This window comes from Rissa tridactyla, chromosome 9 (genome assembly GCF_028500815.1).
Source record: "Rissa tridactyla isolate bRisTri1 chromosome 9, bRisTri1.patW.cur.20221130, whole genome shotgun sequence".
Classification (NCBI taxonomy): Eukaryota; Metazoa; Chordata; class Aves; order Charadriiformes; family Laridae; genus Rissa; species Rissa tridactyla.
Window position 1 is genome coordinate 24,570,607 of NC_071474.1, and position 14,462 is coordinate 24,585,068.

The following is a 14,462-nucleotide window of genomic DNA, read 5'->3' on the forward strand; positions in this document are numbered from 1 at the left end:
CTGCAGCCCCCAGGTGTGTGGGGCTACGCAACCAGTTCCCGAAGAGCTTTAGAACAAGGCATAGTTTTCCCTGCTGGCTCTTTGGGCATGGGACCCCTCTACAGCCATATGGCCATTTTTGTGCCTGGCGCGGCGCCAAGTGGGAAAGGGTGGTTTTGAGGCTGAAGGCAGCAGGAAAGCCTGCAGCCCCCAGGTCTGTGGGGCTACGCAAGCGGTTCCCAAAGAGTTTTAAAAAAAGGCATAGTTTTCCCTGCTGGCTCTTTGGGCGTCGGACCAATCTCCAGACATATGGCCATTTTTGTGCCTGGCGCGGCTCCAAGTGGGAAAGGGTGGTTTTGAGTCTGAAGGCAGCAGGAAAGCCTGCAGCCCCCAGGTGTGTGGGGCTACGCAAGCGGTTCCCAAAGAGCTTTAGAACAAGGCATAGTTTTCCCTGCTGGCTCTTTGGGCGTGGGACCCACCTCCAGACATATGGCCATTTTTGTCCCTGGCGCGGCGCCAAGTGGGAAAGGGTGGTTTTGAGGCTGAAGGCAGCAGGAAAGCCTGCAGCCCCCAGGTCTGTGGGGCTACGCAAGCTGTTCCCAAAGAGCTTTAGAACAAGGCATAGTTTTCCCTGCTGGCTCTTTGGGCGTGGGACCCATCTCCAGACAGATGACCATTTTTGTATCTGGCGGGGCGCCAAGTGGGAAAGGGTGGTTTTGAGGCTGCAGGCAGCAGGAAAGTCTGCAGACCCAAGGTGTGTGAGGCCACGCCAGCGGTTCCCAAGAGCTTTAGAACAAGGCATAGTTTTCCCTGATGGCTCTTTTGGCGTTGGAGCAGTCTGCAGACATATGGCCATTTTTGTGCCTGGCGCGGTGCCAAGTGGGAAAGGGTGGTTTTGAGGCTGAAGGCAGCAGGAAAGCCTGCAGCCCCCATGTGTGTGTGGCTACGCAAGCGGTTTCCAAAGAGCTTTAGAACAAGGCATAGTTTTCCCTGCTGCCTCTTTGGGCGTGGGACCCACCTCCAGACATATGGCCATTTTTGTGCCTGGCGCAGCGCGAAGTTTAAAAGGGTGGTTTTGAGGCTGAAGGCAGCAGGAAAGCCTGCAGCCCCCAGGTCTGTGGGGCTACGCAAGCGGTTCCCAAAGAGCTTTAGAACAAGGCATAGTTTTCCCTGATGGCTCTTTGGGCGTGGGACCCATCTCCCGACATATGGCCATTTTTATGCCTGGCGCAGCGCCAAATTGGAAAGGGTTTTTTGAGGCTGAAGGCGCCAGGAAAGCCTGCAGCCCCAGGTGTGTGGGGCTACGCAAGCGGTTCCCAAAGAGCTTTAGAACAAGGCATAGTTTTCCCTGATGGCTCCTTGGGCGTGGGACCCATGTCCAGACATATGGCCATTTTTGTGCCTGGCACGGTGCCAAGTGGGAAAGGGTGGGTTTTGAGGCTGAAGGCAGCAGGAAAGCATGCAGCCCCCAGGTCTGTGGGCCTACGCAAGCGGTTCCCAAAGAGCTTTAGAACAAGGCATAGTTTTCCCTGATGGCTCTTTGGGCGTGGGACCCATCTCCAGACATATGGCCACTCTTGAGCCTGGCGCGGTGCCAAGTGGGAAAATGTGGTTTTGAGGCTGAAGGCAGCAGGAAAGCCTGCAGGCTTCAGGTGTCTGGGTCTCCGCAAGCGGTTCCCAAAGAGCTTTAGAACAAGGCATAGTTTTCCCTGCTGGCTCTTTGGGTGTAGGAATAATCTCCAGACATATTGCCATTTTTGTACCTGGCGGGGCGCCAAGTGGGAAAGGGTGGTTTTGAGGCTGCAGGCAGCAGGAAAGCCTGCAGACCCAAGGTGTGTGAGGCCACGCCAGCGGTTCCCAAAGAGCTTTAGAACAAGGCATAGTTTTCCCTGCTGGCTCTTGGAGCGTGGGACCCATCTCCAGACATATGGCCATTTTTGTGCCTGGCGCGGTGCCTAGTTGGAAAGGGTTTTTTGAGGCTGAAGGCAGCAGGAAAGCCTGCAGCCCCCAGGTCTGTGGGGCTACGCAAGCGGTTCCCAAAGACCTTTAAAACAAGGCATAGTTTTCCCTGCTGGCTCTTTGGGCGTGGGACCAATCTCCAGCCATATGGCCATTTTTGTGCCTGGTGCGGCGCCAAGTGATAAAGGGTGGTTTGGAGGCTGAAGGCAGCAGGAAAGCCTGCAGCCCCCAGGTCTGTGGGGCTACGCATTCGGTTCCCAAAGAGATTTAGAACAAGGCATAGTTTTCCCTGATGGCTCTTTGGGCGTGGGACCCATCTACACACATATGGCCTCTTGCTAAGACTCTCAGAGAGCCGTCCTCCAAACCAACACACATCTTGACATATCTCCCACATTGATCGCAGTATCTCCAGGAACGGCATTCGGGGAGCCAGAAACTTTTCTGCCTACACTGTCTGGGGACAGTTCCTCAAAACCAATATACATCCTGCTATATCTCCCACATGGAAAGTGCCAGGTGGGAAATGTACGGCTTGTTCTCCCTGTCTTCGAGTACGACTTTCTACTCTCCCCGTTACCTCTTTGCTAACATTCTCTCGAGAGAGTTGTGCTCCAAACGAAAGCACACCTTGACATATCTCCCACAGGGAAAGTGCTATTAGGCAATTGTAGGATTTGATCGCAGTGTCTCTCCAGGAACGGCATTCAAGGAGCCAGGAACTTTTCTGCCTACACCGTCCATTGAGTTGTCCTCAAAACCAATATAGATCCTGCTATATCTCCCACATGGAAAGTGCCAGGAGGGAGAAGTGGGGATTATGCTTAGACTTTCTCGGAACTGCTTCAAATCAACTAGATCTCTTTGTGCTGTAACTCTCCCAACAGCCAAACGCAAAAGCAGCAAACATCTCGCTGTATGTCCCACATCCAAAGTGCCAAGAGAGTAATGTAGAGCTTGCTCTCCCTTCCTTTGAGTACTGTTTTCACTGTCCCGGTTACCTCTTTGCTAACATTCTCTTCAGAGCTGCAGTGAAACCAGGAACCACGTGGAGAAGGCACCCGCACTGAAAATGACTGGAAGGAACATTGGGGCTTCTTCTCAGTGTCTCCGATGTCGGGTTTCACTGTCCCGGGAAAGTCTCTGCTGACACCCTGCAGAGCGCTGTGCCCAATATACAGAAACGTCTTGCGGTATCTCCTACAAGGAAAGTGCCAAGAGGGACTTGTCGATCTTGTTCTCAGTGTCTCTGAGAATTGCTCTGATTATCACTTTTACCTCTTTGCTAAGACTCTCCAGAGAGCCGTCCTCCAAACCAACACACGTGTTGACATATCTCCCACATTGATCGCAGTGTCTCCAGAAACGGCAGTCGATGAGCCAGGAACTTTTCTCCCTACACTGTCCATTGAGTTGTCCTCAAAACCAATATACATCCTGCTATATCTCCTACATGGGAAGTGCCAGGTGGGAAATGTAGGGCTTGTTCTCCCTGTCTTCGAGTACTGCTTTCTACTCTCCCCGTTACCTCTTTGCTAACATTCTCCAGAGAGAGTTGTGCTCAAAAGCAAAGCACATATCAAGACATATCTCCCACGTGGAAAGTGCCAGCAGGGAAAGGTGGGGACTATTCTTGGACTCGGTAGGAAATGCTTCAAGTCACCTAATTATCTCTCTGCCTACTCTCTCCATAGAGCTAGGCGCAAAACCAACCAACAATCTTCTTGCTGTACCTCCAACATGGAAAGAGCCAGGAGGGACTTGTAGGGCTCGTTTCTCAGTGTCTCCAATAACGGCATTCAGTGTGCCGCCAACTTTTGTTTCTACACCCTCGAGGAGTTCTCCTCAAAATCCATAAACGTCTTGTTATACGTAAAACAAGCAAAGGGCCAAAAGTGAATTGTATAGCTGTTCTCAGTGTCGCTGAGAATTGCTCTCATTATCCGTGTGACCTCTTTGCTAAGACTCTCCAGAGAGCCGTCCTCCAAACCAACACACATCTTGACATATCTCCCACATTGATCGCAGTATCTCCAGGAACGGCATTCGGGGAGCCAGAAACTTTTCTGCCTACACTGTCTGGGGACAGTTCCTCAAAACCAATATACATCCTGCTATATCTCCCACATGGAAAGTGCCAGGTGGGAAATGTACGGCTTGTTCTCCCTGTCTTCGAGTACGACTTTCTACTCTCCCCGTTACCTCTTTGCTAAATTCTCTCGAGAGAGTTGTGCTCCAAACGAAAGCACACCTTGACATATCTCCCACAGGGAAAGTGCTATTAGGCAATTGTAGGATTTGATCGCAGTGTCTCTCCAGGAACGGCATTCAAGGAGCCAGGAACTTTTCTGCCTACACCGTCCATTGAGTTGTCCTCAAAACCAATATAGATCCTGCTATATCTCCCACATGGAAAGTGCCAGGAGGGAAAAGTGGGGATTATCCTTAGACTTTCTCGGAACTGCTTCAAATCAACTAGATCTCTTTGTGCTGTAACTCTCCCAGCAGCCAAACGCAAAAGCAGCAAACATCTCGCTGTATGTCCCACATCCAAAGTGCCAAGAGAGTAATGTAGAGCCTGCTGTCCCTGCCTTTGAGTACTGTTTTCACTGTCCCGGTTACCTCTTTGCTAACATTCTCTTCAGAGCTGCAGTGAAACCAGGAACCACGTGGAGAAGGCACCCGCACTGAAAATGACTGGAAGGAACATTGGGGCTTCTTCTCAGTGTCTCTGATGTCGGGTTTCACTGTCCCGGGAAAGTCTCTGCTAACACCCTGCAGAGCGCTGTGCCCAATATACAGAAACGTCTTGCGGTATCTCCTACAAGGAAAGTGCCAAGAGGGACTTGTCGATCTTGTTCTCAGTGTCTCTGAGAATTGCTCTGATTATCACTTTTACCTCTTTGCTAAGACTCTCCAGAGAGCCGTCCTCCAAACCAACACACGTGTTGACATATCTCCCACATTGATCGCAGTGTCTCCAGAAACGGCAGTCGATGAGCCAGGAACTTTTCTCCCTACACTGTCCATTGAGTTGTCCTCAAAACCAATATACATCCTGCTATATCTCCTACATGGGAAGTGCCAGGTGGGAAACGTAGAGCTTGTTCTCCCTGTCTTCGAGTACTGCTTTCTACTCTCCCCGTTACCTCTTTGCTAACATTCTCCAGAGAGAGTTGTGCTCAAAAGCAAAGCACATATCAAGACATATCTCCCACGTGGAAAGTGCCAGCAGGGAAAGGTGGGGACTATTCTTGGACTCGGTAGGAAATGCTTCAAGTCACCTAATTATCTCTCTGCCTACTCTCTCCATAGAGCTAGGCGCAAAACCAACCAACAATCTTCTTGCTGTACCTCCAACATGGAAAGAGCCAGGAGGGACTTGTAGGGCTCGTTTCTCAGTGTCTCCAATAACGGCATTCAGTGTGCCGCCAACTTTTGTTTCTACACCCTCGAGGAGTTCTCCTCAAAATCCATAAACGTCTTGTTATACGTAAAACAAGCAAAGGGCCAAAAGTGAATTGTATAGCTGTTCTCAGTGTCGCTGAGAATTGCTCTCATTATCCGTGTGACCTCTTTGCTAAGACTCTCCAGAGAGCCGTCCTCCAAACCAACACACATCTTGACATATCTCCCACATTGATCGCAGTATCTCCAGGAACGGCATTCGGGGAGCCAGAAACTTTTCTGCCTACACTGTCTGGGGACAGTTCCTCAAAACCAATATACATCCTGCTATATCTCCCACATGGAAAGTGCCAGGTGGGAAATGTACGGCTTGTTCTCCCTGTCTTCGAGTACGACTTTCTACTCTCCCCGTTACCTCTTTGCTAACATTGTCTCGAGAGAGTTGTGCTCCAAACGAAAGCACACCTTGACATATCTCCCACAGGGAAAGTGCTATTAGGCAATTGTAGGATTTGATCGCAGTGTCTCTCCAGGAACGGCATTCAAGGAGCCAGGAACTTTTCTGCCTACACCGTCCATTGAGTTGTCCTCAAAACCAATATAGATCCTGCTATATCTCCCACATGGAAAGTGCCAGGAGGGAAAAGTGGGGATTATCCTTAGACTTTCTCGGAACTGCTTCAAATCAACTAGATCTCTTTGTGCTGTAACTCTCCCAGCAGCCAAACGCAAAAGCAGCAAACATCTCGCTGTATGTCCCACATCCAAAGTGCCAAGAGAGTAATGTAGAGCCTGCTGTCCCTGCCTTTGAGTACTGTTTTCACTGTCCCGGTTACCTCTTTGCTAACATTCTCTTCAGAGCTGCAGTGAAACCAGGAACCACGTGGAGAAGGCACCCGCACTGAAAATGACTGGAAGGAACATTGGGGCTTCTTCTCAGTGTCTCTGATGTCGGGTTTCACTGTCCCGGGAAAGTCTCTGCTAACACCCTGCAGAGCGCTGTGCCCAATATACAGAAACATCTTGCGGTATCTCCTACAAGGAAAGTGCCAAGAGGGACTTGTCGATCTTGTTCTCAGTGTCTCTGAGAATTGCTCTGATTATCACTTTTACCTCTTTGCTAAGACTCTCCAGAGAGCCGTCCTCCAAACCAACACACGTGTTGACATATCTCCCACATTGATCGCAGTGTCTCCAGAAACGGCAGTCGATGAGCCAGGAACTTTTCTCCCTACACTGTCCATTGAGTTGTCCTCAAAACCAATATACATCCTGCTATATCTCCTACATGGGAAGTGCCAGGTGGGAAACGTAGAGCTTGTTCTCCCTGTCTTCGAGTACTGCTTTCTACTCTCCCCGTTACCTCTTTGCTAACATTCTCCAGAGAGAGTTGTGCTCAAAAGCAAAGCACATATCAAGACATATCTCCCACGTGGAAAGTGCCAGCAGGGAAAGGTGGGGACTATTCTTGGACTCGGTAGGAAATGCTTCAAGTCACCTAATTATCTCTCTGCCTACTCTCTCCATAGAGCTAGGCGCAAAACCAACCAACAATCTTCTTGCTGTACCTCCAACATGGAAAGAGCCAGGAGGGACTTGTAGGGCTCGTTTCTCAGTGTCTCCAATAACGGCATTCAGTGTGCCACCAACTTTTGTTTCTACACCCTCGAGGAGTTCTCCTCAAAATCCATAAACGTCTTGTTATACGTAAAACAAGCAAAGGGCCAAAAGTGAATTGTATAGCTGTTCTCAGTGTCGCTGAGAATTGCTCTGATTATCCGTGTGACCTCTTTGCTAAGACTCTCCAGAGAGCCGTCCTCCAAACCAACACACATCTTGACATATCTCCCACATTGATCGCAGTATCTCCAGGAACGGCATTCGGGGAGCCAGAAACTTTTCTGCCTACACTGTCTGGGGACAGTTCCTCAAAACCAATATACATCCTGCTATATCTCCCACATGGAAAGTGCCAGGTGGGAAATGTACGGCTTGTTCTCCCTGTCTTCGAGTACGACTTTCTACTCTCCCCGTTACCTCTTTGCTAACATTCTCTCGAGAGAGTTGTGCTCCAAACGAAAGCACACCTTGACATATCTCCCACAGGGAAAGTGCTATTAGGCAATTGTAGGATTTGATCGCAGTGTCTCTCCAGGAACGGCATTCAAGGAGCCAGGAACTTTTCTGCCTACACCGTCCATTGAGTTGTCCTCAAAACCAATATAGATCCTGCTATATCTCCCACATGAAAAGTGCCAGGAGGGAAAAGTGGGCATTATGCTTAGACTTTCTCGGAACTGCTTGGTGGTTTTGAGGCTGAAGGCAGCAGGAAAGCCTGCAGCCCCCAGGTGTGTGCGGCTACGCAAGCGGTTCCCAAAGAGCTTTAGAACAAGGCTTAGTTTTCCCTGCTGGCTCCTTGGGCGTGGGACCCATCTCCAAACATATGGCCATTTTTGTGCCTGGCACGGCGCCTAGTTGGAAAGGGTTTTTTGAGGCTGAAGGCAGCAGGAAAGCCTGCAGCCCCCAGGTCTGTGGGGCTACGCAAGCGGTTCCCAAAGAGCTTTAAAACAAGGCATAGTTTTCCCTGCTGGCTCTTTGGGCGTGGGACCAATCTCCAGCCATATGGCCATTTTTGTGCCTGCCGCGGCGCCAAGTCATAAAGGGTGGTTTTGAGGATGAAGGCGCCAGGAAAGCCTGCAGCCCCCAGGTGTCTGGTCTCCGCAAGCGGTTCCCAAAGAGCTTTAGAACAAGGCATAGTCTTCCCTGATGGCTCTTTTGGCGTTGGAGCACTCTGCAGACATATGGCCATTTTTGTGCCTGGCACGGTGCCAAGTGGGAAAGGGTGGTTTTGAGGCTGAAGGCAGCAGGAAAGCCTGCAGCCCTCAGGTCTGTGGGGCTACGCAAGCGGTTCCCAAAGAGCTTTAGAACAAGGCATAGTTTTCCCTGCTGGCTCTTTGGGCGTGGCACCCATCACCAGACATATGGCCATTTTTGTGCCTGGCACGGCGCCTAGTTGGAAAGGGTTTTTTGAGGCTGAAGGCAGCAGGAAAGCCTGCAGCCCCCAGGTCTGTGGGGCTACGCAAGCGGTTCCCAAAGAGCTTTAAAACAAGGCATAGTTTTCCCTGCTGGCTCTTTGGGCGTGGGACCCATCTCCAGACATATGGCCATTTTTGTGCCTGGCACGGTGCAAAGTTGGAAAGGGTGGTTTTGAGGCTGAAGGCAGCAGGAAAGCCTGCAGCCCCCAGGTGTGTGGGGCTACGCAAGCGGTTCCCAAAGAGCTTTAGAACAAGGCATAGTTTTCCCTGCTGGCTCTTTTGGCGTTGGAGCAGTCTGCAGACATATGGCCATTTTTGTGCCTGGCGCGGTGCCAAGTGGGAAAGGGTGGTTTTGAGGCTGAAGGCACCAGGAAACCCTGCAGCCCCCTGGTCTGTGAGGCTACGCAAGCGGTTCCCAAAGAGCTTTAGCACAAGGCATAGTTTTCCCTGCTGGCTCTTTGGGTGTAGGAATAATCTCCAGACATATTGCCATTTTTGTACCTGGCGGGGCGCCAAGTGGGAAAGGGTGGTTTTGAGGCTGAAGGCACCAGGAAACCCTGCAGCCCCCAGGTCTGTGGGGCTACGCAAGCGGTTCCCAAAGAGCTTTAGAACAAGGCATAGTTTTCCCTGCTGGCTCTTTGGGCGTGGGACCAATCTCCAGCCATATGGCCATTTTTGTGCCTGGCGCGGCGCCAAGTGATAAAGGGTGGTTTGGAGGCTGAAGGCAGCTGGAAAGCCTGCAGGCTTCAGGTGTCTGGGTCTCCGCAAGCGGTTCCCAAAGAGCTTTAGAACAAGGCATAGTTTTCCCTGCTGGCTCTTTGGGCGTGGCACCCATCACCAGACATATGGCCAGTTTTGTGCCTGGCGCGGCGCCAAGTGGGAAAGGGTGGTTTTGAGGCTGAAGGCAGCAGGAAAGCCTGCAGCCCCCAGGTCTGTGGGGCTACGCAAGCGGTTCCCAAAGAGCTTTAGAACAAGGCATAGTTTTCCCTGATGGCTCTTTGGGCGTCGGACCAATCTCCAGCCATATGGCCATTTTTGTGCCTGGCGCGGCGCCAAGTGGGAAAGGGTGGTTTTGAGGCTGAAGGCAGCAGGAAAGCCTGCAGCCCCCAGGTCTGTGGGGCTACGCAAGCGGTTCCCAAAGAGCTTTAGAACAAGGCATAGTTTTCCCTGCTGGCTCTTTGGGTGTGGGACCCATCTCCAGACATATGGCCATTTTTGTGCCTGGCACGGTGCCAAGTGGGAAAGGGTGGTTTTGAGGGTGAAGGCAGCAGGAACGCCTGCAGCCCCCAGGTGTGTGGGGCTACGCAACCGGTTCCCGAAGAGTTTTAGAACAAGGCATAGTTTTCCCTGCTGGCTCTTTGGGCGTGGCACCCATCTCCAGACATATGGCCATTTTTGTGAGTGGCACGGCGCCAACTGGGAAAGGGTGGTTTTGAGGCTGAAGGCAGCAGGAAAGCATGCAGCCCCCAGGTCTGTGGGCCTACGCAAGCGGTTCCCAAAGAGCTTTAGAACAAGGCATTGTTTTCCCTGCTGGCTCTTTGGGCGTGGGACCCATCTCCAGACATATGGCCATTTTTGTGCCTGGCGCGGGGCCAAGTGGGAAAGGGTGGTTAGAGGCTGAAGGCAGCAGGAAAGCCTGCAACCCCCAGGTGTGTGGGGCTACGCAAGCAGTTCCCAAAGAGCTTTAGCACAAGGCATAGTTTTCCCTGATGGCTCTTTGGGCGTGGGACCCATCTCCAGATATATGGCCATTTTTGAGCCTGGCGCGGTGCCAAGTGGGAAAGGGTGGTTTTGAGGGTGAAGGCAGCAGGAAAGTCTGCAGCCCCCAGGTCTGTGGGGCTACGCAAGCGGTTCCCAAAGAGCTTTAGAACAAGGCATAGTTTTACCTGATTGCTCTTTGGGCGTGGGACCAATCTCCAGACACATGGCCATTTTTGTGCCTGGCGCGGCGACAAGTGACAATGACTGGTTTGGAGGCTGAAGGCAGCAGGAAAGCCTGCAGGGTTCAGGTGTTTGGTCTCCGCAAGCGGTTCTCAAAGAGCTTTAGAACAAGGCATGGTTTTCCCTGCTGGCTCTTTTGGCGTTGGAGCAGTCTCCAGACATATGGCCATTTTTGTGCCTGGCGCGGTGCCAAGTAGGAAAGGGTGGTTTTGAGGCTGAAGGCAGCAGGAAAGCCTGCAGCCCCCAGGTCTGTGGGGCTACGCATTCGGTTCCCAAAGAGCTTTAGAACAAGGCATAGTTTTCCCTGCTGGCTCTTTGGGCGTGGGATACATCTCCAGACATATGGCCATTTTTGTGCCTGGCACGGTGCAAAGTTGGAAAGGGTGGTTTTGAGGCTGCAGGCAGCAGGAAAGCCTGCAGCCCCCAGGTCTGTGGGGCTACGCAAGCGGTTCCCAAAGAGCTTTAGAACAAGGCATAGTTTTCCCTGCTGGCTCTTTGGGCGTGGGACCCATCTCCAGACATATTGCCATTTTTGTGCCTGGCGGGGCGCCATGTGGGAAAGGGTGGTTTTGAGGCTGCAGGCAGCAGGAAAGCCTGCAGACCCAAGGTGTGTGAGGCCACGCCAGCGGTTCCCAAAGAGCTTTAGAACAAGGCATAGTTTTCCCTGCTGGCTCTTTGAGCGTGGGACCCATCTCCAGCCATATGGCCATTTTTGTGCCTGGCGCGGCGCCAAGTGATAAAGGGTGGTTTGGAGGCTGAAGGCAGCAGGAAAGCCTGCAGGCTTCAGGTGTCTGGGTCTCCGCAAGCGGTTCCCAAAGAGCTTTAGAACAAGGCATAGTTTTCCCTGCTGGCTCTTTGGGCGTGGGACCCATCTCCAGACATATGGCCAGCTTTGTGCCTGGCGCGGCGCCAAGTGGGAAAGGGTGGTTTTGAGGCTGAAGGCAGAAGGAAAGCCTGCAGCCCCCAGGTCTGTGGGGCTACGCAAGCGGTTCCCAAAGAGCTTTAGAACAAGGCATAGTTTTCCCTGCTGGCTCTTTGGGCGTGGGACCCATCTCCAGACATATGGCCATTTTTGTGCCTGGCGCGGCACCACGTGGGAAAGGGTGGTTTTGAGGCTGAAGGCAGCAGGAAAGCCTGCAGCCCCCAGGTGTGTGGGGCTACGCAACCAGTTCCCGAAGAGCTTTAGAACAAGGCATAGTTTTCCCTGCTGGCTCTTTGGGCATGGGACCCCTCTACAGCCATATGGCCATTTTTGTGCCTGGCGCGGCGCCAAGTGGGAAAGGGTGGTTTTGAGGCTGAAGGCAGCAGGAAAGCCTGCAGCCCCCAGGTCTGTGGGGCTACGCAAGCGGTTCCCAAAGAGTTTTAAAAAAAGGCATAGTTTTCCCTGCTGGCTCTTTGGGCGTCGGACCAATCTCCAGACATATGGCCATTTTTGTGCCTGGCGCGGCTCCAAGTGGGAAAGGGTGGTTTTGAGTCTGAAGGCAGCAGGAAAGCCTGCAGCCCCCAGGTCTGTGGGCCTACGCAAGCGGTTCCCAAAGAGCTTTAGAACAAGGCATTGTTTTCCCTGCTGGCTCTTTGGGCGTGGGACCCATCTCCAGACATATGGCCATTTTTGTGCCTGGCGCGGCGCCAAGTGGGAAAGGGTGGTTAGAGGCTGAAGGCAGCAGGAAAGCCTGCAACCCCCAGGTGTGTGGGGCTACGCAAGCGGTTCCCAAAGAGCTTTAGCACAAGGCATAGTTTTCCCTGATGGCTCTTTGGGCGTGGGACCCATCTCCAGATATATGGCCATTTTTGAGCCTGGCGCGGTGCCAAGTGGGAAAGGGTGGTTTTGAGGGTGAAGGCAGCAGGAAAGTCTGCAGCCCCCAGGTCTGTGGGGCTACGCAAGCGGTTCCCAAAGAGCTTTAGAACAAGGCATAGTTTTACCTGATTGCTCTTTGGGCGTGGGACCAATCTCCAGACACATGGCCATTTTTGTGCCTGGCGCGGCGACAAGTGACAAAGACTGGTTTGGAGGCTGAAGGCAGCAGGAAAGCCTGCAGGGTTCAGGTGTTTGGTCTCCGCAAGCGGTTCTCAAAGAGCTTTAGAACAAGGCATAGTTTTCCCTGCTGGCTCTTTTGGCGTTGGAGCAGTCTCCAGACATATGGCCATTTTTGTGCCTGGCGCGGTGCCAAGTAGGAAAGGGTGGTTTTGAGGCTGAAGGCAGCAGGAAAGCCTGCAGCCCCCAGGTCTGTGGGGCAACGCATTCGGTTCCCAAAGAGCTTTAGAACAAGGCATAGTTTTCCCTGATGGCTCTTTGGGCGTGGGATACATCTCCAGACATATGGCCATTTTTGTGCCTGGCACGGTGCAAAGTTGGAAAGGGTGGTTTTGAGGCTGCAGGCAGCAGGAAAGCCTGCAGCCCCCAGGTGTGTGGGGCTACGCAAGCGGTTCCCAAAGAGCTTTAGAACAAGGCATAGTTTTCCCTGCTGGCTCTTTTGGCGTTGGAGCAGTCTGCAGACATATGGCCATTTTTGTGCCTGGCGCGGTGCCAAGTGGGAAAGGGTGGTTTTGAGGCTGAAGGCGCCAGGAAAGCCTGCCGTCCCCAGGTCTGTGTTGCTACGCATGCGGTTCCCAAAGAGCTTTAGAACAAGGCATAGTTTTCCCTGCTGGCTCTTTGGGCGTGGGACCCATCTCCAGACATATTGCCATTTTTGTCCCTGGCGGGGCGCCATGTGGGAAAGGGTGGTTTTGAGGCTGCAGGCAGCAGGAAAGCCTGCAGACCCAAGGTGTGTGAGGCCACGCCAGCGGTTCCCAAAGAGCTTTAGAACAAGGCATAGTTTTCCCTGCTGGCTCTTTGAGCGTGGGACCCATCTCCAGCCATATGGCCATTTTTGTGCCTGGCGCGGCGCCAAGTGATAAAGGGTGGTTTGGAGGCTGAAGGCAGCAGGAAAGCCTGCAGGCTTCAGGTGTCTGGGTCTCCGCAAGCGGTTCCCAAAGAGCTTTAGAACAAGGCATAGTTTTCCCTGCTGGCTCTTTGGGCGTGGGACCCATCTCCAGACATATGGCCAGCTTTGTGCCTGGCGCGGCGCCAAGTGGGAAAGGGTGGTTTTGAGGCTGAAGGCAGAAGGAAAGCCTGCAGCCCCCAGGTCTGTGGGGCTACGCAAGCGGTTCCCAAAGAGCTTTAGAACAAGGCATAGTTTTCCCTGCTGGCTCTTTGGGCGTGGGACCCATCTCCAGACATATGGCCATTTTTGTGCCTGGCGCGGCACCACGTGGGAAAGGGTGGTTTTGAGGCTGAAGGCAGCAGGAAAGCCTGCAGCCCCCAGGTGTGTGGGGCTACGCAACCAGTTCCCGAAGAGCTTTAGAACAAGGCATAGTTTTCCCTGCTGGCTCTTTGGGCATGGGACCCCTCTACAGCCATATGGCCATTTTTGTGCCTGGCGCGGCGCCAAGTGGGAAAGGGTGGTTTTGAGGCTGAAGGCAGCAGGAAAGCCTGCAGCCCCCAGGTCTGTGGGGCTACGCAAGCGGTTCCCAAAGAGTTTTAAAAAAAGGCATAGTTTTCCCTGCTGGCTCTTTGGGCGTCGGACCAATCTCCAGACATATGGCCATTTTTGTGCCTGGCGCGGCTCCAAGTGGGAAAGGGTGGTTTTGAGTCTGAAGGCAGCAGGAAAGCCTGCAGCCCCAGGTGTGTGGGGCTACGCAAGCGGTTCCCAAAGAGCTTTAGAACAAGGCATAGTTTTCCCTGCTGGCTCTTTGGGCGTGGGACCCACCTCCAGACATATGGCCATTTTTGTCCCTGGCAGGGCGCCAAGTGGGAAAGGGTGGTTTTGAGGCTGCAGGCAGCAGGAAAGCCTGCAGCCCCCAGGTCTGTGGGGCTACGCAAGCTGTTCCCAAAGAGCTTTAGAACAAGGCATAGTTTTCCCTGCTGGCTCTTTGGGCGTGGGACCCATCTCCAGACAGATGACCATTTTTGTATCTGGCGGGGCGCCAAGTGGGAAAGGGTGGTTTTGAGGCTGCAGGCAGCAGGAAAGTCTGCAGACCCAAGGTGTGTGAGGCCACGCCAGCGGTTCCCAAAGAGCTTTAGAACAAGGCATAGTTTTCCCTGATGGCTCTTTTGGCGTTGGAGCAGTCTGCAGACATATGGCCATTTTTGTGCCTGGC